General features: G+C 43.2%; 1 protein-coding gene across 1 annotated transcript in view; it reads left to right on the top strand.

The window, feature by feature from the left end:
* Positions 1-2,019: 2,019 nt before the first annotated feature.
* ARHGAP24 (Rho GTPase activating protein 24) overlaps positions 2,020-27,181 on the top strand; it is a 527,216-nt gene continuing 502,054 nt past the window's right edge. The window contains exon 1 of the mRNA XM_058192081.1: positions 2,020-2,266. The gene's annotated coding sequence lies outside the window, so the exon portion shown is untranslated. The remainder of the gene's footprint in view (positions 2,267-27,181) is intronic.

The following is a 27,181-nucleotide window of genomic DNA, read 5'->3' on the forward strand; positions in this document are numbered from 1 at the left end:
GACTCTGAGTAATATTTTCCATTTTGGACCAGCTCAAGTCAGGTTGTCTGGTTTCCATGCTGCATTTCAGTTGTTGGTAAGGCTGTCTCTCTTCCGGTGTCACTCCACAGATACCTCTTCATACAAAGGTTCCCCTCACACATATGTGCTAGTCGTTCCTGACTCTAGGGGGCGGTGCTCATCTCTGTTTCAAAGCCAAAGAGCCAGCGCTGTCCAAAGACATCTCTGTGGTCATGTAGCTGGCATGACTAAACGCCGAAGGCGCACAGAACACTGTTACCTTCCCACCAAAGGTGGTCCCTATTTTCCTACTTGCATTTTTTACGTGCTTTCGAACTGCTAGGTTGGCAGAAGCTGGGACAAGTAATGGGAGCTCACCCCGTTAAGCGGCACTAGAGATTCGAACCACCGAACTGTTGACCTTTCGATTGACAAGCTCAGTGTCTTAGCCATTGAGCCACCTAGTCCCCCATACAACTTCATACAACTGTACAAAAATACCCTGCTTCATAAATGAGTAGATTGACATTTGAAATTAGAGAACAGGAAAATAAACAATACTATAAGATACGGGATCTATTTTATCAATGGCTAGAAGGAAAAATATGTTAAAAAAAGATTTGAGAGAGGTTTTTATAAGGAAATAATTTTTGAATGATAGAATTGATTTAAGATAATGGAATAAACGATGCAATAAGATAAAATATTAACTTAGAATGATTTACATGAAATGAGAGAATAAAACATTACTGTTAATTAAAGGATCAATTGATGAAAACATTTGGAGATATATTAGATTGATAAAATGTAAGATTAGAAAAATTAATGATATTTATATGTTAAAATTGCACAGAATCCATTGTATCTGGATTGAAGATGTTTTTATGTTTGTTTGTATTAAAAAATAAAAAAAAAAATCCAAAAAAATACCCTGCTTCATTAATGGAACAGGAAAAAGATGGGCTTCAAAAAATAATAATAACAATTCCATAGATGAAATTGAGATGAAATTGAGAAGTGTTCTGCTACTTTTCTCATTTAACTGCAGTGACAGAATTTTATTTATTTATTTTGTTAAAGGTGTTTTCTCTCCTTTCTTCATTTACCAGTTCTGGTGGGATAATGAAGCAGCAGAATCCATCAATCATAGCAGACATGGTCTGGACAGGACATGTCAAGAGGTTGTCTCTCTTTCAGACAAACTTCTTTCCCCCCCACCTTTCCTTATTTTGAAGATGTCCTGCTGGTATTTTCAGCTACGTTAACTGATGGAGATGAAGGAGGCTGCTAATGCTGGTGTTTTGGCTTTCTGGTATGCCTCCATCCGTCTGAAAATTCACGGGATGTTCAACTTCTCCATCTGGAAAAAAAAAAAAGGAGTTGCGAGAAAACAACCAAGCTCAGAGAACACCAAGGACCCCTCATTTCAACCCTAAGCTACAAATATTTCTCCTTTATCGGAGGATGCCCCCTTTAGAAATTTAACTGAATCAGGAAAAGCTCTCGGAAGGCTCAAACAAACTGATCAAATGGCCTTTGGTCACCTCATAACCGAGAACTCCAGATTCATGCATCTGCATTGCCCACAATGCTCTTCCGTGTTTTTCAGGGAAAGAAACATTGCCGGCCAATTCACTTTCATCAGATGAAAGCAGGCTGGGAGGAAAGCGAGGCAAGATAATGTTTCCACATGGCGCTTCCCACATGGCCCAGGGGAGGGAGGGGCCCTACCACACGGGGGTCCAGAGATAGTTGAGGAATGAGCTGTTGGTTAAGAAGGGACTCCCTTCAGTCAGAGCCAACAGCCTTCGCTTGCTGCAAAGCTACCAGTTGCTGGGTGAAACTCGAAACCTGCTGGAGGGGGTGAAGGTTGGCCTTGCCCACTTACTAGCCTGTTGTATAGTAACACATTTTGGACCCCGCCTCAGCTGTGGATTCTGAGCCTCACTCCTCATTCAAGTACAGCTGAGGCTCAGCCTTGAGCGTTGACGTTTGGTGTCAGCATTCAACAGGAAGACTAGAGGGAACCAACAACTTTTCACAACAGTAGCGGCTTTATTTAGCCTGTCTGCATTTCCTTTTTGAAACTGGAGTTACAGGGACTTTCACTTTGATTTGAATGTTCTCTTGCTTTCTGGAAAGGGGTGTTTTTTTCCCCTCCTTTTTTTTCTTTTTTTGTTCTGCTTTTTGTCATCTTCAGAAAGAGTGAAGGCTCTGGGTTTGGAATTAGTGCCGGCAGTGGATCAGTTCAGCTGCTAGGAACAGGGTAAGTGGCATTAAAATACCATTTGCTTCATGTGATGGAATGCCAGCCAAAGAAGCCAACGCTTCTCGGCGTTTGTCTTCTCCAAAAGTTAAAACTGGAGTTCGCATCTCAACTGCAGGGAGGGGAATCTATAAAATCTTCTGTCCTAAATGTTTTACATTAAAAAGACTTGCCATTTTTTCCAGCCTCTTCCTTAGCAGGCTCTTATTCCAAAGCAACACACCTGCACGAAAAGTCTCAAAACATTTTGAACCAGCCCCGGGATTCGGTTTTTCTGATTGGTTCCTCCAATTAGAATGGCAAAAGTTGTGAAAATCATGAAAACGTCTTCCATATCGGCACCAAATCAGTTCTTCTCAATGAAATCGCCAAAATCTCTGCAATGCAGTTCAGATGACAAATCATGTACTTTTTTTTAAAAAAAAGGGAGAGAGTATTTTCTGTTTAAAGCGAGATTAGGTTTTTGAGATACAGTGAGATAAATGGCTGGTGTGACGAGAGAATAAATCTTTTCAAAACAAGACTTCTCTTTGGGAGAACAAAATGTCAAGGTTTTCATGAACTCCTTCCAAGTGTTTTCATGTATTCTGACAATTCAGCTAGCACATGTTTTTCTACAATGTACACTGGCTTTTATAAAGGGAAATGTGGCATTGGTTTTCTCTGTTATGTGATGGTATTTTTCCATCTACATTTTCTTATTTATCTCTATTTGATCTCTATTTTATTTTTGGGAGAAAATAAATATGTAGACCAAATGCCTGAAAAGAACCATAGAATCAACAAGTTTGAAGAATTAACAAGTCATGAGCATCACTAGTCTCGGAGTCTTCAAACTTGGCAACTTTAGGACTTGTGGACTTTAACTCCCAGATTTCCTCAGCCAGCTCGATGCCAGCTAGATAGAGAATTCTGGGAGTTAAAGTCCACAAGTCTTAAAGTTGCTAAGTTTGGAGTCTCCTGGACTACTCCAACCCTCTGCAATGGGTAGGAAAACCAGACGAACTACTCTCAGGAGGTAGCTATCCAGTCTTTTTTTTTAAAAAAAAAAACAACCTCCAGAGATGAGCGAGAACTCATGGTCTTCATAAATAGATTATTCTAGAAAATTCGGAAGGTTTTACCTCATATTTAAGCAAAATAACAGCTTAAATACTTGTTATTTTTTACTTCTTTATTCCTGGTCCACATTTTTGTAATAGTAGTCCTTGCCATCTTCTTTATAACATCCTTTAATGTATCTGGATACTGCCGTATTTTTCCTTTGTCGTCTTTTCTGTGACAAAGTTCATTCAATCTATCTTCATACACAGGCATGGAGTCTACACAGGTCCTTGACTTACAACAGTTTGCTTAGTAACCATTCAAAGTTACAACGGTACTGGAAAAAGAGACTTGTCACTCTTGTTCACATTTGCAGCATCATGTAGCATCCCCATGATCAAAATATCAGATGCTTGGCAACTGACTCGTATTTATGACGGTTGCAATGTCCCAGGGCAATGTGACCACCTTTTGAGACCTTCTGAGAAGCAAAGTCAATGGGGAAGCCAGATTCATTTAACAACCATATTACTAACTTAACAAATGCAGTGATTCACTTAACAACTATAGCAAGACAGGTCGTAAAATGGGGCGAAACTCGCTTAACAAATGTCTCATTTACCCACAGAAATTTTGGGCTGAAATGTGGTCGTAAGTCCAGGACTACCTGTCATTTGGTGAAACTGGCTAATCGGGAGTGTATAGGTTTGCATATAGAGTTGTCATTGAAACACAGGTTGTGGGGTTTTACAATGACTGATTTGTATCTGTGTTGTCTTGTCTTTAATGTTGCATTTCTGTTTTGGGATGAAAGTGTTCCCTTCTCAGACAATGAGGAAATCCCTGAAAAAAAGTATGTGGGAGACTTAATTGACAGCGGGAATCCAGTGGCCTTTTGAAAGCCCATCCATTACATTTGTGAATGAGATATTCTCCAACTTTTTTTCAAGGGTAGGATGGTGACAATATGACTACTGTGGTTGGAAGCTGCTCAAGCACATTTTCTATGATTAACCCACCACACTTTGGAAAATTTTCCCCCAGATTCTTCCTCCCCCACCCTTGAAGAAATCTTAAAGCCAAACTTCCATTCATCAAATTGAGTGAGGGCTGTATTTAGGAAAAATACAGAAGAATTTCTCTGCCCAGCACTAGAATAAATAGCAAATGGCGTAATTGTTTGTGTTTTAATGTGGTAACATTATAAAAAAAAAAAAGAAATACAGCCCACAGAATAACTTTTACATTGGCCTATTTCCCATTCCTCCAAGGTCTTTACACTTGGGTTACCCTATTGTCCTCTCCTGGAAGACTAATTGCTCAGGAAAATTTCGTGCTTGACTTTTTTCCAGTTTTTCTTATATCCCACCTTACGGGTTTTTTCCATCCTGTGTCTTTTGGTGCACATTTTTCCTAGTACAAGGTAGTCCTCAACTTACAACCACAACTGAGCCCAAAATTTCTGTTGCTAAGCGAGACATTTGTTAAGTGAGTTTTGCCCCATTTTATGACCGGTCTTGCCACAGTTGTTAAGTGAACCACTGGAGTTGTTAAGTTAGTAAGCTGGTTGTTAAGGGAATCTGGCTTCCCCCATTGAAATTTGCTTGTCAGAAGGTCGCAAAAGGGGATCACATGACCCCGGGACACTGCAACAGTCATAAATATGAGTCAGTTACCAAGTGTCTGAATTTTGATCAGGCTTCAATCGTGACCATGAGGGCGCTGCAACAGTCTTAGGTGTGAAAAATGGTTATAAGCAGAGGCGGTATTCAGCTGGTTCAGACCGGTTTGGGTAAATCCGATGATCGGTTGGCCCCACCCACCTGCCCCCGTTCTATCCTGTCCTTTATTTCCTGCTTTGTAGCTCATCTCAATCGATCAGCTCAATCAGCACAGCTGTTCCCCCCCTGTTCTACTTACCATTGCTGACTTAGAAGGTAAGCAGCTGAGCTTCTAAATGCTCCATTTTCAGTGCTGTGCGCAAGCGCCTTAGCCACACGCGCTCACCGAACCGGTTATTAAACGGGCAGCATCCCACCACTGGTTATAAGTCACTTTTTTTCAGTGTTGCCCTAACTTCGAATGGTCACTAAAAGAACTGTTGTAAGTCGAGGATTACCTGTATACAGATGCATTTGGGGCGTATTTTGCATGTGCCTTTCCTAACGGATGTGCCTACAATTTTCAGTAATCTAAGGCATTTTCACTTTTGTGGTGCATAGCTCATGGAGCTGACATTGAAAAGTTTATAAAACAGCATAGGCAGTACACTATACTACTATTGGAAGAAATATCCATCTGGTTCAGTTCCAAGCAGGGAGAAACACACTGGAAACATGGAGGCTGACTGGAAAGATGGTCTATTGATGGACAGGACCACATGGGTTTGAGGTCCTGGGCTGCTGAACACATGGAGTGGAGTGGAGAGTGAGGATTATTTATACCCTCCCTTGGGCCTTGTCCTTGAGCTTCCTGTTCTTGTGCAAGAAATGTATTCTATTGGCTGTAGTCAGACTCCCATGGGGCCATGTGGGGTCATGTTTGTCTGAATCAAGTTTGGTTGAAGCCTGGAGGGTGATGCAATGTCCCCAGGTGATTTCGCAATGCAGTGAGCCCTGCTGCTAGATAATCCTATTATGTCCTGGAGGGTCATGTCTTAATCCCATTACCCGGGAGCTAAAGGTCTTTTGTCTTGCAGATAGGCTGGCCCATTTAGGGAAATATAATATTCTGCCTTTTTAATGTTTCTCAAAATATTTCATTCTTCTACCCTGTTTCCCCCAAAATAAGACATCCCCTGATAATAACCCCAATCAGGCTTTTGAGTGCATGGTAATAAGGCCAAGTGCTTATTTCAGGGTTCAAAAAAAATATAAGACAGGGCCTTATTTTTGGGGAAACACGGTAGGAGAGGGGTGGGTGCTAACTTAGTAACACTACTATCTTCTGTTCAAGAAGCAGAGTTCACATGAAGTCTATACTGAAAGTTCCTTACTAGCTGCCAGTTGTTTGCTAGGCATAATCTAAAGGAGGGTTTCTCAATCTTGATCCCTTGAAGATGTGTGGTCTAACTGGGGAATTCTGGGAGTTGAAGTCCACACATCTTCAAGTGGCCAAGGTTGAGAAACTGATCTAAAGTTTTTCGATGTCCTGTAATTTCCAGCAGATGGCAGCGTTAGGCTAACTTTGACAGATCTCCAATTAGGTAAATAGGCTGGACCTAATTAGAATTTGGAGGGGAGACCACCAGGAAAGACTAAGCAGAAGAACAGATGTGGAAGTCAAAACAAAACACACACACACACAAATGAATGCCGTGGGGGCCATTCCATATTACTGCCAAAGATTTTTTCCAGAAAGTTGGAAGCATTGTTTCCAACTATCACATTTTATTAAAAGTGTAGATGTTTGTAAGCTGCAGTGTTAGGTGGAAAAGGTTCTGCCAGATTCTTTCTAAATTTCTGCCACCATAGAGGAATACAGCTGTCCTCCTGCAAGGAAACTTCATCACCGTATCTGTGTAACCGTCCAAAGTAGAGCTCGATTGGGAAAGAATTGACTCACGGCCTTTGAAACACTTAAAAACATAAGGTCTGCGTTCCCATTAAAATTTGTCTGCTTCTTAAGAGGCTTTTCAAAAGATGACTCTTTCATTTCTGCCATTGTTTTTCTGACATGTGGGAGTGAATTATTCTCCTGTGCTGCTCCCAAGCCATGAGACACACTGCCTTTTATTTATTGTATTGTACAGTAGTGGTCAAAATTGTGGAAACCTTTTGGGAAAAGTGTATTTTCTAAAACTAGCTAATAACACCACTTTTTTTTTTGGGAGTAGTATCATAAAATTATATATCAATGGAAAGATAATTTAATCAAGAATGTAATGCAATAACTTTTATGAAGGATTTGCTATTAAAATAGCAGTTACAGTATAAAGAAGGAAAGTGAAACGCGGAGAAAAAACAAGATATACAAAAAGGATCACCATGTCAGTTAATACTTAGTTGGGTAACCTTTAGCATGAATTACGGCCGTACAACGTTTTCCCATGGAGTGAACCAAGTCTTTTAGTTCTGCAGCTGTTATAATGTGAAACCAAGATTGAATGGTTGCTTCTATTAACTGGATTTTATTGCTGGGTCACTTCTGACTAGCAAGTTTCTTTAGTCGGCTCCATATATTTTCAATTGGGTTAAGGTCTGGGCTATTCCCAGGCCATTCCAGCAGTAGAATAGGATTATCTTGAAACTCCAATAAAAAAAATATGGTGTTATTATCCATCAAACCTCAAAAATACTCTTTTTCCAAAAGTTTTCCACAATTTTGGCCACTACTGTATTATATTTTTATCATGACTTTGTTACTTTATAAATATAAAGGCAGCAAACATACATAATGCTTCCTTCTCCTCCTATTTTTCCACAACAACCCTTTGAGGTGGGTTGGGCTGAGAAAGACAGACCGATCCAAAGTCACCCAGCTGGCTTTCATGCCTAAAGCAGGACTAGAACTCACCATCTGTTAGTAATCGGCCCAAAGTCACTCAGTCGGTTTTTATGCCTAGAGCTAGAACTCCCAGACTCCTGGTTTCTAGGCCAGCACCTTAACCACTACAGCAAACTGACTCCCATTGTCCCCGTTTTCTCCCTGTTTAGAAAAAAATCTGTAAACATTCCTCTGTTTTACTTGACTTGTTAATTTGGATTGAACCTTTTAGCTCTCAATATTCTGTTGGCTTTTTAAAATTTTGTTAGGCACCTTGTGGACTTGTCATAATAGAATGACAGGAATCACTTAGATCTGATTGCCCAGCAGCTGATTATCACCAAATGTCTCACTTTACGGGATCTAAATAGTTGGCCAGTCAGGGCAAGGTCTACCTCTCTCTTTCCCGTACTTTCTCACAAGTTTCTTTATTTCACATTCATTTGGAAGAGGCCCAATTAGGATGCGGGAAGAAAAATAAACATGCCTAGAGAAGACAGGCAAAACTTTTGAAAAATGACTCATCTAAAGTGTGCTGTATTTTCATGACTGGTGGAAGTTTTCTGTGCTGGCTGATGATGGGCTGAAAGGGGCTGGCAGGAGAGCCAGAGGAAGCAGGCTATCACCATCTATCCAGGGGTGTCAAAGCGGGCTGGATCCGACCCACGGGCCGGATCCAACCCATGGGGTACGTAGATCTGGCCTGCAGAGCCCACCTGGAACAGCAAAGGATCGGCCTGCAATGCCTCTGCCAGTGGAATCGCTGGGGAGGGGGAGCTGTGCGGCCTGCCTGGGCTCCGTTTTCGGCCTCAACAGCCTCCTGAAGACCTCTGCCAGTGAAAACAGGGCCCAGGTAGCAGGGGTAGGTCCCACTTACCTTTATTACTGGTTCGCAACGCGCGTACGTGCTCGCTTCTGTGCATGCACAGATCTTCCGTGATGATGTCGGGGTGGGTTGGCAGAGCCTCCTGCCACCATTACTACTGGTTTGCAAGAACCGGACTGAACCGGGAGCAATCCATCACTGTCAGGTAGGCCACACACAGCCTACCCCCCAAACTCCATTTTTGCTGGCAGAGGGCTGCAGGAGGCCATTGCGGCTGAAAATGGAGCCTCAATGAGTAACGTCAAGCTGGCCAAGCCCCCCGAGGTCAAACTCCCCAGCCCCCTGAGGTCAAATACAACACTGATGCAGCCTTCAATAAAATTGAGTTTGACACCCCTGATCTGTACTGTGAGTGGCACACTCAACCAATAATAATAATATGGCACTGATCTGGATGCCATGAAATAAAGATGAATGATGAGGATAGTAGATATTATGGTGGCCTAATTTTGTCTGAATCAAGGATGGGTGACTATCATTTTAACTCAATAATGTACACTGCATGGGTCAGAAAGAGGACTGAGAAAATATCTACAGACCCCTCCTATGCTGGACATAAACTGTTTCAACTCCTTCCCTTGGGGTGGGGCTATAGGGCATTGCATGCCAAAATAACCACACACAGGGACAGTTTTTCCCTCGTGCCATCATTCTGCTGAACAACTAATTCCCACATGCTGTCTTTTATGCCTAAGGATATTTACCCATGGAGTAGGACTGTACCTTCTCTTATTTGCATGTACACTGAGAGCTTATGCACCGGAATCAATTCCAGGTGTGTCTAATGGCCAATGAAGAATTCCCTCCCCTCCCCTCCCCATCCCTTCTTTTCAATCTCACTGTCTAGTTCCTGATGCAGTTCATCCCAAAAGACAGAGCATTCATTCTACTTTTGTTTTTTTAAAAAAATATGATAATCATAGGGATGTTTTATATGTAATCTGAATCCCAAATGATTCTTCTGGAACAATCATTGCATGCCACCTTCCCGTGGAAAATCCTGTAGCTCTCAACCTAATGCTTCCAGGTAGACCTGTCTTTTCTGGGTTGGGAACATGGATACTCAATGGCAGAAAGTTTGCTGTAGACCAGGGGTGTCAAACTCAAGGCCCAGGGGCTAGATTCGGCCCACAGGGTGTGTAGACCTGGCCCGCGGGGCCACCCTGGAAACAGTGAAGGACCGGCCCGCATGTGGCCTTCCTGAGTTCCGTCTTCGTTGGTAGAGGGTTGCACGAGGCCATCACAGCCGAAAATAGAGCTCAGTAGCCCGTTTTCGCTGGCAGAGCACTCAGGCCACCATAGGCGCCCTCAACATGAGCGACGTCAAGCTGGTCACACCCACCCCAGTCCCCCAAGGTCAAACATAAGCAGCCCTCAACGAAATCGAGTTTGGCACCCCTGCTATAGACCAATCTAAAGAACCCTCTGTTCCTAAAGGTTATTTTAGTGGTGGCGGCATGGTAAGTAGGCTGTGAGAAAGTAAAAAGAGGAAGTCGTGCAAAAAGCCACCCAATGAACTATTTGGTTGCATGCAGTTTGCCAGACCTTCTCCCTTTCTCTCTCCCTCTCTCCTAGACCCACGATTCCTCAGCCCTAACTAATTTATTTGTTAGCCTACTGAAGTATGCTTTAATCCACAAATTATTAAAGCACAAGTCTAGGTTACGTTGCTGGTACATATTCTGAAGTCATTCCGCATCTTTCTTGCTTGGCATTTCAGCTCTGCAAACCCCTTTCCTCTTCTAAGCGTTGTTGTTGCCCTTGAAAAGTGTTGATGGCTAAAAAAGAACAGTGAAAAGACGCAGGGGGGCTTTGGATTATCGACTTAACTACCTCCCCTTTTTTCCCCCTTTCCATGCAAAAAAACCCCTACCCTCCCTTTCACCGCACAACATTTTGGCCTTCCGGAAAAAGGGAACAGCTAGCAGATGCTCCGTCAGACGAAAAGGAAAGGCAGGTTAAAGACATTTGCATAATTTTCTCCAGCTGAGCTGAAAAGCACCACAGTAATGAATCTGCTAGTAAGAGTCCACCAGCCCAGTGTGTCTATTTCCCGGCCTTGCCTTTTCCCCTTTTCACATTCAGTTATGTTGGGTGAGTTGCACAAATATGTGAGAAGCATTTGACTGAAGGAGGTGCTAATTGTCCACTGGAATAAGGAATCTGGGGCCTGTCATCCCTTGTTAGTTCTACAGAAAAAGTGTAGCCAGGAGCACTAGAGAGCATCAAAAGTTTGTGATCTAGCTTAATCCGTGAAGCTGTAAAGGTTAGAAAGACAAGGAGTAATCCACTGAGCCACTGCCCTGTGTGTTCCTCCACGAACAAGGATGCCGACGGAGTATATCAAACAGATGTATGAATCACATCATCAGTCTTTTCAGTCAGCTAGTGATAATTATTTGGGAAAGCGGGGTGGTGGGGGGATTTCAGGTTTGTGGGATGTGCCTTGTATTCTGGATTCTGGCCACTGCCATTGGAAAGAATAATGCCTCTACCAACTGAGATGTCCTCAAACTGGATTCATCCCAAATGGCTGGATTTGTTTTGGAAGAAATATCCTTCTGGGTTCAGTCCCAAGTGGGGAAAAAGAAACTGGATTCATGGAAGTTGCTTGGAAAGAAGGTTATTGATGAACAGGATCACATGCCTTGGAGATCTTGGGCAAAAAAAAGGGCAGAGATGCTGAAAGTCCCTGGGTTTTATACCTTCTCTGGCTTTGAACTTCCTGGTTCAAAGGAAGTTGGTTGCTGTCAGAGGTCATGGCTATCTTTGTAGGTTGACTGTGTGCTAAGTTTGGTTGAATCTTGCTGGGTGATGCAATGAAGGGCAATTAAATGGCTCTGCATGAAGGAGGTAGATCTTTGCTATGTAGAATAGACTGGCCCAGGCCTTAATGGCCCATTAACAAAGGTGGGGGGTGGGTGGGCTGAGTTTCTGCCTCCCTTTTAGGGGAAATATTCTGCCCTTTTCATATTTCCTAAAATATTTCATTTTTCTAGGATGGGGTGGGTTTTAACTTCCTACACTTCAGAACTCATAATTCCCACTCCAAGGTCTTGCAGAAATCTTTGAAATAATTATGTTGGTTCACTATTTTTGCGCGTCAGTCTGAAAAATGCAAAATTGAGTAAGTGGATCGGTTCATTGGTGCAAATTGCTAAGATTTTCCTAGGTCTGGATTGTTCTCTTGTGAACAGAGGATCTGATTAGTTATTTGTTACCCTTTCACCGAACTATCAGCACTTTCTATTTTGCCTAGGCAGAATATAAAATATGATAAAAATAACACACGGTAGAATTATTTGATCTCAAACACGATGAACAATTAGAAAAGGAACGAGTTACAAACAGGCTAAAATTAGAATTAGAAATTGTTCAATACTAGCACTTCTTGGGAAAAGAATTACAAAAGCAATTATGATCACCAAATAAATCCTGTACCAGAGAAAAGTTAACTGGACATGAGGGATCCTTGGTGCTCTCTGAGCTTGGTTATTATCTTACAGACATCCATTACCCAAACTAGGTAACATCATCAATGCTAGTATGGAGTAGGTTTGCTCTCCATTTATATTCTAGTGGCTTGCTCTTATCAGTTTTGTTGGGGATGGTCTTAGAGGTTGTATCATGGCAGCAGACTCAGACAGTGAGAAGGTTGGGGAGGAACATGGGCCAATCCTGGAGTCTGAGGAAGGCTCTAATGAGGGCTCTGCGTTGGAGACAGAGAGGGGGCCAGGGCTGTATGACAGTTATCAGCTGCCTTTGGAGTCAGACATCAGTGAGGCAGACAAACAGCTGGAGCCTATTCGCAGTGTGTGCATGCGCATAGTTGCCAGATGAAGGGAACAGCTAAGGAATAAGGGTCGACTTGGGAGTAAGGCTACAGGTGGATGATGAAGGGCCCCTCCCATAGAGAATAAAAGAGAAGCGAAAGGGGAGAGGTGTTTGCAGGAGACAACTAGTTCATTTCTGCTTTCTTGCCAAGTATTGACGTCTGAAAGATATCGGCCTGGCCACTCTCCGAGCCTGATAAAGTTCAGTAATTGTGAACTATTTGAAAGACTGTGGGAGAGGAAAGACTTTGCTAGAGAGGAATTCACTGTAAATTAAATAAAAGAGGTTTATCAGGACAAGGACTCGGCTTCATGCTGCTGGGGAAGCCTAGGTCAGAACAGGTTCTTTGGTTGAGCTGTTTACTGTTTTTTGGAAGTACCTTGATTGTGGTATTGTTTACTTCTACCATAATTGTTGGTCTGATGTTAATCTTGGAGTTAATCTATAGTGATCTGGGTGATTGTTCTTTTTGTTCCTTTTTTGGCTTGTCTCTTTTTCCATAGTGTGTAGATACTGTTTATGTCTATGTGCCTATGATGGCTAATCTATCAGAGTGGCAGGCTTCTAGAAATTCTCTAGCATTTTTTTCTACTTGGTTTGGTCTGTTTAACTTGACCTCTCATCTTGATGGTCATTTTAGAACCATTGTAGTTCATCAAAATTCCAAGTAGGTTTATAGTCTTTTGACTTACATATGACAAAGATAGTGTATTAGTTGACAATAGTTAATAGTCCTTAAATTTCAACTAACAGCCCCAACAATAAGATGAAATACTAGGAGCAGAATTTAATAACAAATGTGTTGGATCCAATGATGGAAGAGACAGACACAGCTCTTTCAGTAACCGTGGTGGCTCAAGGCTATAAGAAGCCTGTTATTAAAACCAGCTGCCTGCAATTACTGCAGGTTCAAGCCCCACCAGGTCCAAGGTTGACTCAGCCTTCCATCCTTTATAAGGTAGGTAAAATGAGGACCCAGATTGTTGGGGGGGCAATAAGTTGACTTTGTAAATATACAAATAGAATGAGACTATTGCCTTACACACTGTAAGCCGCCCTGAGTCTTCGGAGAAGGGCGGGATATAAATGTAAACAAAAACAAAAAAAAAAGTAACAACAGCTCTCTATTAGTAGACCAGTACAATCCAACAGAGTGCTAGTCTGGCAGTGTCCTCTTTATATAGAGGGCTGCCAGACAGCTTAGCCAATGAGCTTCAAGTATTTTCCCACCTTTTTGGAGGACCTGAGTGAAAACTATAGCACACTTCTTATATGGTATATAACAAAATGGAAAGCTACAGGCTCCTCCTTAGTCACCTATATCTGATTTTAAGGGTGTTTTTTTCTTCTTCTTCAATGCTGCCATCTCCAGATTCTATTGGATTTTTTCCCTGGAGTTATTTTATTTTCATTACACGCAGTGATAGACTGAGCATGATTAAAACAAGCTCAACCTATCAGCTTCAAGGCATAATAAAACCCAACAAATTTACAATGGCTATTTTTTTAAAAAACGGTAGATTCACAGAACTTTTTGAATGGGATTAAAAGCTTTAAAGTTGGATTCCTTTGGCATATTGATCCAGCTCTGTAAATACTGTCCGCGCTTCTTACACTGTAATTAGAAAAGTGAGTTAAAATGTGCAAAGCAATGGTTATAGGCATATGTTTTAGAAACATATGGGAAGCTTTTTCAATATTGCATGTTCATTCAAAGGGTAACCTCACTTAATGGATAAATCAGCCTGTGATTAATAGCACATCTGCCTTTTACTTTTATAGCTATAATCCTTGTGTCCTGTCAAATGCAAATTTAGTAGCACCTCTGTTCTACATATCTCCATATGCTCACCTGAATTTAGGAACTTACGAAAGCACTCTCTGTGCACAGGTAGTCCTCGACTTATGACCACAATTGAGTCCAAAATTTCTGTTGTTAAGTGAGACATGTTTAAAGTGAGCATTGTCACATTTTACGATCTTTCTTGCCATAGTAATTAAGTGAAACACTGCGTTTGATAAGTTAGCAACATGGTTGTTAAGTGAATCGAGCTTTCCCTGTTGACTTTGCTTGTCAAAACGTTGCAAGAGGGGATCACATGACTCTGGGTCACAGCAATGGTCATAAGTATGAACCAAGTATGCCAAACATCTAAATTTTGATCACGTGATCACGGAGACACTACAAAGGTTGTAACTGTGAAAAACTGTCATAAGTCACTTTTTTCAGTGACATTGTAACTTCGAACGGTCTCTAAATGAACTGTTGTAAGTCGAGGACTGTATATCCTTCTGTGTTTTAACTTGTTCACAGCTTTCATTGAATGTATGGCGGTAGTGGTAGTTGGGGCCGGTAACCGCGATGCCAGCCCTCTGTGAGAGATGTTGTCTTGAGCTCCATGAAACACTCCATGACGTATGTTTAAAATCAGAAGATAGAATGTAAGGACCCCATGTAGGACTCTCACTCCAGAAAACATGGTTTATAACAGTTTAGGGCAGGGGTATCAAACTCAAGGCTGGCCGGCCGAATCTGGCAGCCTATGGAGCTGGCAATGGAGTCAGACAGCGATAAGGCTGAGGTGAGGCCAGGGCCATCGGGAAGTGAGGTGTGGACTTCAGAGCCTCCAGAGACTGATAGTAGTGAGGCAGAGGAACAGGAGCAGCATGAGAAGAGCTGCCAGAAGGCAAGAGCAGCTCAAGCAGAGAGGACAACTCGGAGGTGGGGCCAAGAGATGATTAAGCCCTCCCATAAGGCTTAAAACAGACCAGAGCCGGCATTTGTCCTTTGCCGGAAAACAACGTTGTAACTGAATCTTCTGCTTCATCTTCTGCTTTGTATACGTCTTTGTTTTTGTGGCTTCTGGACGTTTGCCAGGAAGGGCCTTTGGCAGTTTGCCTAATTGGAGCAAGGTTTGCGAGATAACTGAGGAATTTGTGTTGGGAGGCATTTGTTTTACTTTGAGTTGAACCACACTAGGAATGAAGTAATTCCCAGCTGTTCGAATAAAGTTTGTTTGTTTTTTCACGGAATGAGTTTATTACTACCTACTTGGGCCTGGGTCACAACACCCACAGCTGCTTAGATCTGCTCTGGAAACAGCGAAGGACTGGCCCGCGGTGCCTCTGCCAGCGAAGACAGAGCTCGGGAGGGCCATGCATGGCCTGCTCAGGCTCTATTTTCACTGGCAGAGGGCTACAGGAGGCCATCGCAGTCAAAAGCGGAGCCTGCGTGCGGCCCACCCCAAGCTCCATTTTTGTTGGAAGAGGGCTGCAGGAGGCCGTCACAGCCAAAAACGGAGCCTCAATGAGTGATGTCGAGCTGGCCACACCCACCCTGACCACGCCCCACCCCACCCCTCAGAGGTCAAACACAACCCTGAAGTGGCCCTCAATGAAATCGAGTTTGACACCCCTGGTCTAGGGCCAGAGTAGTGTTAGTCCTTGATTCGCTCCAACTTTTCATTTAGTGGCCGTTTGAAGTTACACTGGTCCGGTAAACTCTACTGGCAATGAATAGATACAGATAGCCCGTGACTTATAACAGTTCATTTAGTGACTGTTCAAGGTTACAACAGCACTGGAAAAAGTGACTTACGACCGTTTTTCACACTTATGATTGCTGTAGCATCTCCAGGGTCACATGATCAAAATTCAGACTCTTGGCAAGTGACTCATATTAAAGCATTCACAGTATCCTGGGGTTTTGTGACCTTCTGACAAAGTCAATGGGGAATCCAGATTCAGGTAACAAACGTGTTGCTAACTTAACAAAGGTTGTAAAAATGAGGCAAAATTCACTTAACAAATGTTTCACTCACTTAGTAACAGAAATTTTGGGCTCAATTGCTGTCGTAAGTCGAGGACTACCTAGGGGTGGGATTCAGCTGGTTCGGACCGGTTCAGGTGAACCGGTAGTTACGGCCAGCGGCTGGGCCCACCCACCAGCCCCAGCGCTATCCCTTCCTATATAATTGCCATGTTTTTGACGCCGCGCACATGTGCGCAAGGCAGGTACACTCGCATATTCGATTCTGGGCAAACTGGTTGCTAGATTATGTGAAGCCCACTTCTGGGACTACCTGTATAGGATTCTTTTTGGAAGCTTGCTTTTATGACTGGAGATGTTTTTAGGCTGAAAATTATACTGAATACTGCTAGAAGTTTCGGGGTTTTTAAACTAGTGACTGAAAGTAGCTCAGCATTTGGGAGTCAGAACTCTGAATCCTGATGTAAAATAACCTCTCACACTTCTCGATTTGTTTACATACTATTTACTATTTACATATTTTGCCTTTTTTTTTTTTACGCATATCCTTGCCAACACAACTTTAGGGAGAGGACTGTTTTATTTAGACACGTTTTGGAAACTTAGAATTATAATTAATTTTGGAAACGAGTCAGTGGGTTAGACTTTTAAATATCTCACCCTGGTCTATTTTTCCCTTCAAAAAGGGTGTTTTTACCATCCTCACCCCTGTCCAGCTGGGTAAAATCTGAAAGTATTTATTTAGAATAGAATAGAATAGAATAGAATAGAATAGAATAGAATAGAATAGAATAGAATAGAATAGAATAGAATAGAATTTTTTATTGGCCAAGTGTGATTGGACACACAAGGAATTTGTCTTGGTGCATATGCTCTCAGTGTACATAAAAGAAAAGATACGTTCATCAAGGTACAACATTTACAACACAATTGATGGTCAATATATCAATATAAATCATAAGGATTGCCAGCAACAAAGTTACAGTCATACAGTCATAAGTGGAAAGAGATTGGTGATGGGAACTATGAGAAGATTAATAGTAGTGCAGATTTATTGCCACCTTTTCAACGATGGACACATTTAGAATTTTTACAGTGTGGCATATATTATGATTCCAAAATGGTTGCCATAGTGAAGGCTTGCCCATTCTCAAGATGGCAACTATGGGAAGCCTCGCCAGTAACAGGATGCTTATTTGCCAGAGACCCAACCAATGAGAATGCCTTTTGCCCCTCCCATTAATTCCCAGGGTTCTCTCTCCAATCCAAGCTTAATTTGCACCATATTGGTTGGGCAGGTGATGCTTAGCCAAGCACTGATCTGTAGCCTTTGCAATCTTTCTTTAATATAATGCTGAAGGCAGCTTGCTCGAAGCACGTTCATTTCCCATTTAACTCTCTCTTTTAATTAAAAAATATTTAATCTAAAAACAAGCCCACTGGGGCAAACTCACTGGCAGGCACCAATAACAACTTCACTGTGTCGTGTGTGGCTCTTCATATTTAGACCCTGCTTTTTCCCCTCTGTGTAAGTCTTGTTACTTATTACGAAGGATGAAGGCAGGTAGCTAGGAAAAAAGAAAAAAATCCCATGATAATGGCTGTAGTTGTGCAAACAAAAATTCTGCCCATTTTTTTATATTTGTCACACACAACAGAGGTAAAAAAAAAAAAAGGGCACGGTTAAAATATTTTTATTCTTTTTGACAGGCCTCCCTTTCTAACTAGACTTTTGATATGTCCTCACCATCAACAAAATTGTGTATTTTCACATTATTAAACAATAACTCAGGACTTCATTTGTCAGACTCATTTATTTGGTTGTGGTTTTTTTTGCAAAACAGGGCATTTACATGATATATATTCTGCCCTTGAGGCAAATATCTGTCTTTCTAACATGTAAATTTCCAGCAAAACAAGTTACATGAATCAAAGCTCAAGAGCCAAGGTACTCTTCTGCACTTGAAGCCTCATTTTTGAAGTTCAGTTTGGCAATGAATGATACATTTGCCAACATGGCAGCTGTCGGAATGCCTGCCTGGACAAATGTAAAGTATGAATGCCCAAAATAGATTGTACATTTGTAAATTTAAAGTGTGGACAGAAATTGTTATTGTTTTGGGGCAGAAGGAAGGCAGCCATCTTGAACTACATTCAATATTACAGACACATTGTTAAGTTCTGGAAGTAACGAGGCTGGAGACCAGGGTAGGGTCTAAGTTGAAGGAAATAGGGGTCCCCTTGTACTTGCCCAGGCAGTCCTTGAAGACATCTTCGAACTCGTTAAAGAGAATGTCTTTCAGGTTACAGTCACTTCTGTAGATGCCAGTCACTCCCATGCCCAGGGCACGAAACCAGTCTAGTCCCAACAGACTGGGCAGGGTCCCTTCGACGATCGTGATGGGCAGGGTCTTCTTGTGTGGACCGTACTCGACTCGGACGGTGGTGGTCCCTCGAACAGGGATGCGATTCCCTTGGTAGTCGTGGACTCGTAGCTGTTGTGCTTGCAGGTGGCGCTTCGCGACGGACGGCAGCGACTTCGCCAAAGTGTCCCAGGACATGATGGTGATCGCTGACCCCGTGTCTACTTCGAGCCGGCACCGTACTCCCTCTATTTTTGGTTTGGTGAAGATCTTCTTCTCCACTCGGGTCGAGGCGCGGCCTATGACCACAGTTGTTTGGTTGGAATCCGCGCCTTTTTTGTTTGAGCCAATCGCGGGTCGCCTTGCCGATTCCGCGCTCTGATTGGCCGATTTGAATTTTCGGCGGGAAGGTTGGGCCGCTCGACAAACTTGAGCTAGGTGCCCTTTCTTCCCACACCGACATGTCGCGTCCTTAAACTTGCAGCGTTGCCGCTGGTGTTGACCACCGCAGCTTCCGCATTCGTCTCGGTCCCCTTTGTCGCTTTCTCGGTTCGGCAGACCCTTCCTCATCTTCACCGCCGGATTCGGTCTGAACCTCCTCCTGGTGCACGGAGTTGCCTTCGCCGCCTTTGGTGGGACAGGCTTCTGCAGTGTCTCCGCCGCTTGGGTGGACATTTCATGTGCTCTGGCCGTCCAGAGCGTTGGCCAGCGTTAGGTTGCTCTTTGCTAGCAGCCTTCGCCGCAAACGGATGTCTTTGACCTCGGATGAGTTGCTCGAGGAGCACCTCGTCTAGGTCGCGGTATCCGCAGTCCTGGACGCTTTTCTTAGGGCGGCCATGTAGTCACCGATGGTTTCGCCTCCATCTGCCTTCGCCTCCGAATTCAAACCGCCGCACGTATTTGGACGGCGTTGGTGCGAAGTGGTTTTTTAGTAAAGTCTGTAGAGTTGGCCACGACACCGACTGCAACGGCGTTGGCTCTGCCAGGGCTTCCGCGATATCAATGACCTCCGGACCACAGTGGCTTAAGAAATAAGCCCTTTTTCGGTTATCTGGAACTCCTTGCAGTTCGTTGGCTTCTAGAAAGCTTTCGAAACGGGTCATATACGTTCCCCATTTCTCCTTAGCCGGGTCAAACGGTGCGGGCGGAGTGTAACTGGCCATCTCCGCTTTTCTGCCCTGAGTTTGCTGGGTTCGGGTCTATCGTGCTTCAGCTCGGTTCTGGTTCTCCTTAGCCTCGAGATCCCACCTTCGTCGCCAATGTTAAGTTCTGGAAGTAACGAGGCTGGAGACCAGGGTAGTGACAACAGCTCTTTAATATAGGGTGAACCCAGCAACAGGCTGGGGGAAAAACCTCTCCTTTTATACAGTTCTGCTGGAGGCTTCGACCAATCAGCAACGTGCTGATTTCCTGCTCAAATATTTAAAGGTACAAACATGAATACATAACACACATGATTTGTCCTTATGTCAGGATCTATATAGAATTAGGATGCAATTTTTGGCAAAGGATGCATAACTAAGAGATGGGAGATGACTTAGCAAATTGCAGCTGGACATAATTTGTTGGTCCCCCTTCACAATTTGAATGTATGCAAATTTGGCAAAGTTTTATATTTAAAAAAAAAATTAAGAGAAACATTCTCATTATCTTTTGTAGGCTTCTAAATTAATTCAGCCCAACATATTTGGAAGCTCTTGTCAAAACTTGCAACGTTTTGCAAATATCTGGAACTATATTCGGGGAATATAGAGGATGAAGCCCATTTGCCAACTTCTGGTCCCTCCGGGGGGTGGGTCGAGGCGCGGCCTATGACCACACCCTCCCCAGACTCCTAGAAAGGCTCTGGAGCCTGGGGACAGCAAAAAACGGGCCTTCCCCACCCCCACCCCCGAACCCCTCCGGAGGCAGGAAACAGGCTGTTTCCCTACTTCTAGTGGGCCCAGAAGGCCTGAAAATCAGCTGGCTGGCCCGCGCATGCACATTGGAGCTGAGCTCATATGCCCACCAATATAGGTGGCACGTGTGCCATAGCTTCGCCATCATGGGTATAGGGTCTCCTGCTTGGGCCTTTCTCTTCCAACCCTTTTTGTTCTGCCTTCTATTCTGTAAGTTATATAGTTGAAGAAAGCCAAAACGTTCATTTGTATACCAACTGTCGATTCATTTGTATACCAACTGTCTACAATTTGTATTCCAACACTATTATTCTGGGTTCTATTTTCTATGTATAACTTTGTACGCCTTTCTTTCAGTTCAGCATTCATGTCTGGAGTTTCATTCATTCATCTCAAAACCCTGCCTTTGAGTATCTAACTTGCCTCTGAGCTTTATATCTGTATGTATACATATCCATATACATATATGTACATGTGCAATGGTTGAATAAAATGAATGCCTCCAATGCCATAAACTGTTAACAGATGGCGGTTCTGACAGGCCAAAAACTTTTTGGCATCTGTTCTTCTACTTCATTTGGCAGGAGCTTAGTGTGAGAAAAGGTTGCGTTGCTATTGTTCATGAAATCGAAGCCTGCAGTAAGTAGCGGTCAGTTCATTTTGAGCAACCTGTTGAGATTGAATGTTTGACTGCTGAAGAGGTCCTTTGACTGAAAGTCATTGCTGAATGTTGGCTGCTTCAGGTGGGGTTTATCTATGAGGGCAAACCATCAGTCTATCAGGGGAACCTGGTCTACCCAATTACGGGAGGGAGCATACTGCTTCCGCTTTCACCTTTCAGGCCCAATCCTGGAGCCTTCGGAGGTAGTCGCTTCCACCACAAACTATTTTTGTGTGGAATTTATGTTTACCATCAAAGAAATAAAGGGAGACTAGTATAGATCTATTTCAAGCTATTTAGTTCTCATCAGCTAGCCATACCCTTCTGGGATTCGAACCCAAGCTGCTTGCATATGAGGTAGATGCATTAACCTCTAAGCCACAGGTTCTCCTTGTTTTCTCAACTATACCAGGGGAGAGATTAAGTATATGGGTTTTTTTTTGGTGAGACCGGTCTATCAGGGCAACCTGATCTACCCAATTATGGGGCGGAGCATACTGCTTCCGCTTTCACTTTTCAGCCTCAATCCAGGATCCTTTGCAGGCAGTCGCTTCCACAACAAACTATTTTTGTGTGGAATTTATGTTTACCGTCAAAGAAATAAAGGGAGACTAGTATAGATCTATTTCAAGCTATTTAGCTCTCATCAGGTAATAACTGTGTTTAATTGAGTACAGGGAGTCCTTGACTTACAACAGTTCATTTAGTGACCATTCAAACTTACAACGGCATTGAAAAAAGTGACTTATTAATGTTTTTCACATTTACAACTATTGCAGCATCACTAGGGTCACTTGATCAAAATTCAGACGTTGGGTATCTGACTCACATTTATGACGGTTGCATTGTCCCAGGGTCACCTGATCACCTTTTGTGACCAGCTGACAAGCAAAATCAATGGGGAAGCCAGATTCACTTAACAGCTATGTTACTAATTTAAGAACTGCAGTGATTTACTTAACAACTGCGGTGAGAAAGGTCATAAAATTTTAAATCAAAATTTTAAATGGATTTTATGTCAGTCTATGACTGTTTTAGCTGATTTGGCCTATTAAATATTTTGTTTTAATTTTGTTTTTAAATTTGTTGTTTGTATTCTGTGTTTTTAATATGGCTATAAACCGCCCTGAGTCCTTCGGGAGAAGGGCGGTATAGAAATTAAATTATAAATAAATAGAATAAATAAAATGGGGCAAAACTCACTAATCAACTCTCTCACTTAGCAACTGAAATTTTTGGCTCAATTGTGGTTGTAAGTCGAAGACTCTTGGTGTGATCCAGAATGTAAGTGGATGACCTGGGCCAGCAGCCAACAAATGTCACATGAGAAAGGTAGATGAACTGATTAAGGACAAACAGGGGATCGCTCAAAAACTTGAAATGACTGTCAAGCTTGTCATTTACGTTCTCGATGCTGCCAAGTGGTGGAAGATTTGTGCAAGATGGATTCCTTGCATGCTGATGGCAGAGATGCGAGCGGAAATTTGCCAGCAATGATCATGCCATAAGAATGAAAGCGAGAAATTGCTTCATGGTATCGTGCTGACCAAAATGACATATGGTCCCATCATTCTGAAATAAAACATCAGTCCAGGAGATGTCATCAGAAAACGTCGCTTGGGAAAATTATACAAAGTCCTAGTTTTGCCAGGAAAACTCCACGGTTACAGTTTTTGGAACAATGATTAAGCAGAGTTTGGATGCACAAGAAGGACAGTTTGCCAGGCTTAACATCTCACAAACCACCCAAGAAGCAATGGTGAGGTTAAATCTCATACCCTGTTGTACACCATGGAGTCTAGACTTCATGCTATGTGGCTTCCACCTGTTCCCAAAATCGAAGAATATTTTGTGGGCATCTGTTTGGCTCAAGTCAAGAGGGAGAAAACACTGTCAAGATATGATTGAGAGGACAAATTGTCCATTGTCCTACTTTCTTAAGAGGCACATTCATCACAGGAAGAATTGTACACTCTACGGAGGTAATTTTGTGGAGAAGCAAATGCAGGTGACAAAGGAGTTCATTTCAAGGGTTCTTTTCTGTTTTGTTTATTAAAATGTCCCTAGCAGTGGTGGGGTGCTACAGGTTTGCCCTGGATCAGGCGAACTGGTAGCGGCGGTGGCGGGAGGCTCTGCCCACCCACCCAGATGCTTCTGCGCATGTGCAGAAGCGTTCCACACATGTGTGAGTGCATGCGCACAAGTGAACTAGTAGCAAGCTAATTTGAAACCCACTACAGGTCCCTAGGTAGTCCTCAACATATGGCCATAATCTGGACCAGAACATCCATAGCTAAACAGGGTTGTTAAGCAAAACATTGCTTTTAAGTGAATCACATGGTCATTAAATGAATCCAGCTTCCCCTGTTCTTTGCCTGAAGCTGTCTAGGAAGGAAATAGAGATCATGTTACCAGGTACACTGCAACAGTCATAAATACATGCCAGTTGCCAAGCTCCTGAATTTTGATCAGGTGACCATAGGGATGCTGCAATGCTCATAAGTGTGAGGACTGGTTGTAAATTGCTTTTTTTTTCCAGTGGCATTGTACCTTTGAACAGTCACTAAATAAACGGTTGTAAGTTGAGGATACGTGTAAACTCGTGAAGATGGAAGCATTACTTTCATTTAACTTCTATATGTGTGCGTATATGCACACATAGGCACTTAATTAAAGAACAGAGAAGATGTCTATGGAGATTGTCAGTCATCCAGGTCGTGGTTATCCCAAAGGTACATTGGTTGTCCATAGACATTTAGCTATGCACTTTGGATGAACACCCACGAATGGTGTGGGATTTCCAGAAAAATGCAGGCTACAAGAGCCCTGTCAGCAGTTCCAAAAAGGCTCCACAACCATATGCACTATTTAGGTGACCCTGAGGACACAGACAAACCACCAAGTGGCCTCAAGGACTCTTTAAAAGGATGCAAATGACCAGCTGTCGTGCAAGGAATATAAATCCTTCCATTCTCCACCATCCAGTCAGAGCTGAAGAAGCTTCTTGGATGAGAAGCGAAACATCTTCAAAGAAAAAAGAAAGAAAGTCTAGTCGCCTCTTGAAAAAAGCACCTTTGGGACAACAGAGAGGCTGGGTATCCATGCTTTAAAAATCTGTGTTTGGAACCCCAAGAATTGCTGTCTGCTCAAAAATAGCCTTTCCACAACTTCGTTACTCATGAAAGTGCATGGCAGAGCCCCATTTCTGCAGAGAAGTTGCCAAATTCATTTCCTACGTTCATTGTCAAAACAGGCCTAGAGACGTCCCAAGCTGGGGTGCAGAGGTGGGTTTCAGCAGGTTATGACCAGTTCTGGAGAACGGGTAGCGGAAATTTTGAGTAGTTCAGAGAACCAGTAGTAAAAATTCTGACTGGCCCCGCCCCCATCTATTCTCTGCCTCCCAAATCCCAGCTGATGGGGAGGAAATGGGGATTTTGTAGTAACCTTTCCCCGGAGTGGGGTGGGAATGGAGATTTTACAGTATCCTTCCCCTGCCACGCCCACCAAGCCACACCCACCAAACCATGCCGTGTCCACCAAGCCACATCCACAGAACTGGCAGTAAAAAAATTTGAAACCCACCACTCTCGGGGTGGGCTTAACGTTTTTTTAGCAAGGGGTTCTCGGCCTGGTTGCTGGGTAGGTGTGGGCATGGTGGGCGTGGCCTAGTCGGCCTCCTGCATCACGGTGGTGGGGGGAAGCATTTTTGTCCTCCCTGGGTTCTGGAGGCTTTCTTCGAGCCTCCAGGAGGGTGAAAACGGCCTCCCCAGACTCCAGAGGCCTGTTTCCGTCCTTCCCGAACTTCAGGTAGGCCTATTTTTCACCCTGCTCGAGCCTCCACGCACACCCTGCACTTACCTGCATCCAAAACGGGCCGCGTGGAGACTCCTGGGAGGGGAGGGGCAGAGTGGGTAGGGCCAGCCAGGAGTGGAATTTGGGGGTTCTCCAAACTGCACAGAATCTTAGCTAGAGGTTCTTCCCTGCAAACCCACAGCAGCCCATCCCTGATCCCAAGTCTAAAACCTGTTTAGTGTAGAGCAGCCCCAAATACCTTCTTTTCTGTCTCAAGAGCTTCAGATGCCCTTTTAAAGGCAGCACTCCAGAAATTATATTAACCTCATTTTTAACCTCATTTAATTAAATGAGTAAACTCAATTTCTTGTCATTGTACAATAAGTCCTTGACTTACAACAGTTCTTTTAATGACCGTTCAAAGTTACAACAGCACTGAAAAAGTGACCTAGGACCATTTTTCACACTTAGGACCATTGCACACCCCCGTGGTCACAGGATCAAAATTCAGATGCTTGGCAACTGATTCATATTTATGACGGTTGCAGTGTCCCGGAGTCACGTGATCCCCTTTTGCAATCTTCTAACCAGCAAAGTCAATGAGGAAACCAGATTCACTTAACAACAAAGCTTACTAACTTAACAATTCCAGTGATTCACTTAACAACTGTGGCAAGGATGGTCATAAAATGGGGCAAAACTCAACCAGGTTAACTTAACTTAAGAACTGCAGTGATTCACTTAACAAATGTGGCATGAAATGTCGTGAAATGGGGCAAACTCACTTAAATTTCTCACTTAGCAACGTAAGGGCTCCATTGTGATCGTAAGTTGAGGACTTCCTATACGAACCTCACTTTGAATTTCGTTTGGATTTCAATTTAGTTTACATTAAATGTCATGAACTTGATTATCCTTCAGTCATGTATTTGATCTTCTCTCTTCTGTCACATTAAAAATGTTGCTTTGGAAAAAAAATATTGCAGGAAGGGGTGAGATTCAGGGGTGGGTCCTACTTACCTTTACTGCCAGTTCGCAGCGGGATGCGCAGAAGCTTCCTGATGACGCCGGGGTCAGTAGGCGGACCCTCCCCCCGGTTTTATTACCGGTTCACAAGAACCGGTCCAAACCGGGGGCAACCCACTACTGGTGAGCTTGTGTATCTTTGGGGCAAAGCAAGGTAGACAACCAAGGTAGACCCGTTGTTCGGAATGCAACTTCTATAATAGGTAACTTTTGTTTAAACCTGGGTTAACCTGCACCTGTGTCCCAACACTGAGCTGGATGAATCTTTTATGTAGCTTAATAATATAAATTGCCTTGTTATGCTGAATTGGTTCCATCAGTTCTTCGGCAACAAGTCCCTGCTGCCTTGTTTTATTTAAAAATAAGGCTCATGTAACAAAAAATTGGCCCCTTTTGAGTAATCCGCCAGAGCTCATCTTCCAAAACTGAACATTGGGTTGAGGAAGGCTAGAAAGGTGACGAGGGTAGCCTTACAGCTACAGTTGATGACAACCGAAAATATTTCACCATGGAGCACCTGGTAATTACAAGTGCCACAGTGGAACGTTTTCATCGCTTCATTGAGAATCAAAGCAAGTAGCTCAACAGCGGTTTATTTGCTCTACGAAGGATTATATTTCTAGTTGGAATTGTGAGCCTTTTTTGTTTTACAGTGAGTGAGCTGCTATTTGCGTTGTCATTCTTTAAGAAAACTCAAACAAAGTTTTTTTCCAGAAAGATTAAAATGTTCTTTTGCCACTAAGTTATCCACGAAAAATGTAGATCTGCTTCAGGGGTGCTATTCAGCAGGTTCTGACAGGTTCTGGAAAACCGGTAGCGGAAATTTTGTGTAGTTCAGAGAACCAGAAAATACCACCTCTGGCTGGCCCCAGAGTGGGGTGGGAATGGAGATTTTGCAATATCCTTCCCCCTAGAGTGGGGTGGGAATGAGGATTTTGCAGTATCCTTCCCCTGGTGTGGGGTAGGAATGGAGATTTTGCAGTATCCTTCCCCTGCCACGCCCACCAAGCCATGCCCACAGAACCAGTAGTAAAAAAAATTTGGATTTCACCACTGCTTGTAGGTCATCTAGCCTAACCCCGCCAGCCAAGCAGGAGACCCTACACACCATTCCTGACAAATGGCAGTCCAATCTCTTCTTGAAAGCTTCCGGTGAT

Source organism: Ahaetulla prasina, chromosome 8, assembly GCF_028640845.1.
Source record: "Ahaetulla prasina isolate Xishuangbanna chromosome 8, ASM2864084v1, whole genome shotgun sequence".
In the NCBI taxonomy this organism is placed as follows: Eukaryota; Metazoa; Chordata; class Lepidosauria; order Squamata; family Colubridae; genus Ahaetulla; species Ahaetulla prasina.